We start from the raw sequence: 5,312 nt of genomic DNA on the forward strand, positions 1-5,312 counted from the left end.
CAATGACCAATCTTTTCAACCTCATTTTAACTTCACATACAACTGGTACTATACTATACTTTTTCCCATGAAGAAAGGCGAAAAAACACAAAACATTACGAATTTGAAGGAAAATTCGGACTCCAATAAAACTAAACACGCATTTAACAGCGGCCGGCCTTACCGAGAGTGACGAAATTATCTTAAAAAATTGCTCACATCAGTTAGAATAAACAAACCACTTTGGGTATAAACAAAACACAACGGAAATTGAGACGTAGATTAATTTGAAAACGCAATATCGGGCGGTTTGGACAAAGAAATATCGAAGAATTTGCGCCTGTGACATAAATAAACAATAAAATGATTCATGATCGACGGCGGCGACCTAAAAAAAGAACGAAAGATTATATGGGTTTTAAATTGAAGGATACGAACTAAGAAGCATTGAAAAAATTCTTCGTTATTATAATGCATATATAAGGGGGTTTCAATTAACACATATACGAGGGGATTCCAATAAATTTCAAATGCTACAGTATTGAAGACGACTGTAAAATTTAAGCCAAATATCAATTTTGCATAGTTGACGTGAACTTACCCAATAACGTTATGACAATGGTAAAAATTTGGGCTTCTTAAATCTGAAGAGATGGCTCCTATATACAATATTCAGCTCCAATGAAGATATAATTGACAATCCACAAGCCTACTTTTACTACTAGAGCTTCGAGAATCGTATTACTCAAACAGCATAAAAATGTTGGAAACTTGCTGGAATTGTTGTAAGATCGTTTGGTAACAAATTCCATATTTACTGGTAAATATGTTTTTTTATTTCAGAAGAGGTTACTTATCAGACCACCTGCTATAATTAAGTAAACGAAATACCCTGTGGTAAATGGACTTCTATCCAACCAAAAACTAGTCACACACACATTTATATCTTTGTATAAACTTAATTAGATTTAAAATTAAAGACAGTCAAGATTCCCTTTCACGCAAAAATAGTCTATGTATCTGTTGATACGTATTTCGCTTTAATAAAGCTCATCAGAACAGTTATTTATAGGCTTTCTCAACGTGAAAATTAATCTTTTCCTGTCTTTGTGAAGCAACGATAAAATGGCTTCGAAACGGACGCAATAGCGACATCTGATATTAAATCCGTAAAATAGTTTCGAAACACAATTCAGATAACTGCCTTAATCTGAACCTTCTATAAATGCAAGGTATAACAGACGCTGATAAAGATGTTAATAGAGACATGGGGAATCTAAAATTTGCATTCCACGACACGTCTCCTCAGCTAAGCAGAAATCGTTAGCGAATTGGTTTCTTGTACTCATACAGAGTAGATCCGAATAAAAATAAAATTAAAGACAGTCAAGATTCCCTTTCACGCAAAAATAGTTTATGTATCTGTTGATACGTATTTCGCTTTAATAAAGCTCATCAGAACAGTTATTCATAGGCTTTCTCAACGTGAAAATTAATCTTTTCCTGTCTTTGTGAAGCAACGATAAAATGGCTTCGAAACGGACGCAATAGCGACATCTGATATTAAATCCGTAAAATAGTTTCGAAACACAATTCAGATAACTGCCTTAATCTGAACCTTCTATAAATGCAAGGTATAACAGACGCTGATAAAGATGTTAATAGAGACATGGGGAATCTAAAATTTGCATTCCACGACATGTCTCCTCAGCTAAGCAGAAATCGTTAGCGAATTGGTTTCTTGTACTCATACAGAGTAGATCCGAATAAAAATAAAATTAAAGACAGTCAAGATTCCCTTTCACGCAAAAATAGTCTATGTATCTGTTGATACGTATTTCGCTTTAATAAAGCTCATCAGAACAGTTATTCATAGGCTTTCTCAACGTGAAAATTAATCTTTTCCTGTCTTTGTGAAGCAACGATAAAATGGCTTCGAAACGGACGCAATAGCGACATCTGATATTAAATCCGTAAAATAGTTTCGAAACACAATTCAGATAACTGCCTTAATCTGAACCTTCTATAAATGCAAGGTATAACAGACGCTGATAAAGATGTTAATAGAATTAAATTCGCTAATTAAAGCGAAATACGTATCAACAGATACATAGACTATTTTTGCGTGAAAGGGAATCTTGACTGTCTTTAATTTTATTTTTATTCGGATCTACTCTGTATGAGTACAAGAAACCAATTCGCTAACGATTTCTGCTTAGCTGAGGAGACATGTCGTGGAATGCAAATTTTAGATTCCCCATGTCTCTATTAACATCTTTATCAGCGTCTGTTATACCTTGCATTTATAGAAGGTTCAGATTAAGGCAGTTATCTGAATTGTGTTTCGAAACTATTTTACGGAATTAATTAGATTTATGCATCTACATAAGAATTTTTTATGCGTAATTGGATTTTGCAATAACAAATAAAGTGAAGTTGGAAAAACCAACATACCGAAACTAATTTCTGTAATTAATCTTCGCTCTAATAAGTATCCAAAACTGTAGCTATTACCTAATACCTACGGTAGTTTCTGCAAATATTCATATTTACTTATAAGGGAATATGAAGCAAGTGGAATCCCTAAAGTTTCCAACTTTAACTTCCGTTATCGGTTTTGGTGTACTATTTCATTAAACTTCCAGATTCTCCACATTTTCCACTTTCTCCATACTTGTTCCAAACAAACTTTTAAGCATTTAATCAACTAAGAATTAGGCTGAAGGGTGACATTTAAAAAGGGAATGGCAGAATCTTGATTTTTTGAGGAGTAAAGGGTTAAGACGCTTTCTCTTTTGGTTTTGGGCTTATTGATTTTCCTTCCATCAAGATTTTGTGGTTATGCGAAAGTTGGAAGTAGATTTTTAGTTACTTTCGAACGTGTTTAAATCTGTTTAAAATAAATATACAGGGTAAAAAAAAAGAGGTTTAATCTTTGTATGCAGGTATATATTTAAAAACCCTTAAAAGGGCTAAATCAAAAAACACAAACGTTTTCGGAATAATAATTCCATCATCAGGTTAAAAAGCAGGTTAACATGCCTGAGCCACCAAACTACTAGGGTACAACCCTTTACAAAAAATAAAGTTAGTAAAAAATGTACATGTTGTTGTTTAAAAGTAAGTGATGTTTAATACTTTATTAGATTTAACTTCAGGCAACACATAACCATGCCTCACGTGAGTTCCAGGGTCCAGAGAGTCAACCTCTTCAAACGGACATCAGCTGGTGACTGTTATTAGCCAGAAGATTCAGGAAAAGAAGATGGAGGTGCTGGATTGAACATGTTACGGTGGATATTAAATAAGACTAGAAGCGGCAGGATCAGAAACGACTTGATTAAGAAAAGAGCCGGGTGACTACAGTCTGAAAAAATATTCAAGAACAAAGACTGCAACGGTTTGGCTTTGTCAGATATATCAATAAAAATTATGTGGGACGAAGGATAGAGCTGTTAGAAGGTGCTGGAAAGAGAGATAGAAAAAAACCGAGGAGAATATGGATAAACTGTGTGATAGAGAACTTAAGGGAAAAAAGTTTGGGTGAAGAAGACACGATGGACAGAAACAAGTTGCCATTCTATTAATATCTCTGACTATATTCTTCTGACCTAATCTTCGTTGAGCTGATCTTTGCTTTGAGCTTTTATGTCTGACTATATCTTCTCCATTTATCTAATTGTACTAAAAAACAGACAGAATAAGAAATAGTTAAATAAGACAATGGTACAAAATTATTCTTCTGCTAGATAAACATTTATTTCAGATGGACCGGAATAGGCAAGTAGACAGTATGGGAGACAAAACCAATTAGACATAACTAAAAGAATATGTCTAGTTAACCCTTTATAGATTAATGGTATATATTTATACCACTTGCTGTTTTCTGTAACTTATTACTCGTAGAGTGTTAAATACGCAACATTTCTTTTGGAGTAGTAGCAGCGGCAACTCTACGTAATATTGTAGCTTTACGTGAAATTGTTTTCTCAATAGGATATGATTATATTCGAAATTTCATTAATATTAACCAAGCAGATTTTTTGTTTAAAGAAGTGATACATGTATGTACCCATGTCCATTTAGTAATGTAATATTAAGTGGTATGTATATGTACCACTTAACTTAACACTTACAATTCTTTAGGTACTTTTTTTAACTTAGTGTATCTTTAGTAGTTCAAATAATCAAAACGTATTTATTAGTTTAAAATTGCAGTTCTGAGAACATTTTTTTTCTTTCCGTGAAACGCAAATATTTTTATAATTTAGAAAATCCGAATAACTTTGCTTATCTACTAAATACAGTCCACGATGATAGTGTGTATAATGCATGATCCAGTAAAACGTTATTAGTTGATTGCCCTTCATCTGTTACATATTGCACTGAATATATGAGCGGGGTAGAAACAATGGAGTAAGTACTATCTACGTCTAGAATTTTTATGAAGAGCAGAAGGCGGTGGATGAGATTCTTTTATCATTGTCTTTTAATTATTAATGGCCAATTTATATCATTTATAATAGACAACGTTTCGTTCAAGAGAAAAGCCCTTGTGATATTTAAAATGTAGGTCTTTATTATCATCAAAACTAGTTGGTTTCTATTCAGACCGCTTTAAACTTGGTCTATCAATTCCACTTGGTCGAGCAAAGAAAATGAATAATCCGGAAGTTGGATCTATTCTATTAACGCAAAAACGTTACGCGATGTAGAAAGTTTATACCTATGAAGGGATTTCAGAAAAGATCATAGTACTGCCATCGTAATACTTAACTGAAAAACCATTCAGATCCTCCTTGTGCAGGTTGTGACGTAGTATTATTTTTCAAGTATTTTGCGCCTTTTTATTAATATTCCGTTTAAACGTCTTATTATAAATGTCTTATTTATAAAAATTTGCATTCTAAAGATTATTTTAGGTTTGTCCCTCATAATTTAGTTCCTAAAAATGTTTATTTTATGTTTAGTGTATTCAAATATTGCTTTAAGCAACAAAATTTATTGTTTTTTTTACATAAAAATGGAGTATTATGGAAAAGGTATAAATATGTACCACCAAACTGTCGTAACTTCTTTTCTGTGAATGCTCAGTAGTACATATATGTACACCTGTATAAAAACTCAAAAACTTTCACCTAAATGATGCTGTGATTATTAAATTATATCCCCCAAAACATAGTTATTACAAAATAAAAAAAACTGACTTGAAAGCCATTTATATTTTGCCCATTAAAGGGTTAAAGTCTGGAACAGTGGCATGATAAAAATACTCAAAAGTAGAGGCAAATCTCGGTAGGAAGCAAAGAAAAGGAAGAGAACAGAAAATACTA

Source organism: Diabrotica undecimpunctata, chromosome 9 (assembly GCF_040954645.1).
Source record: "Diabrotica undecimpunctata isolate CICGRU chromosome 9, icDiaUnde3, whole genome shotgun sequence".
In the NCBI taxonomy this organism is placed as follows: domain Eukaryota; kingdom Metazoa; phylum Arthropoda; class Insecta; order Coleoptera; family Chrysomelidae; genus Diabrotica; species Diabrotica undecimpunctata.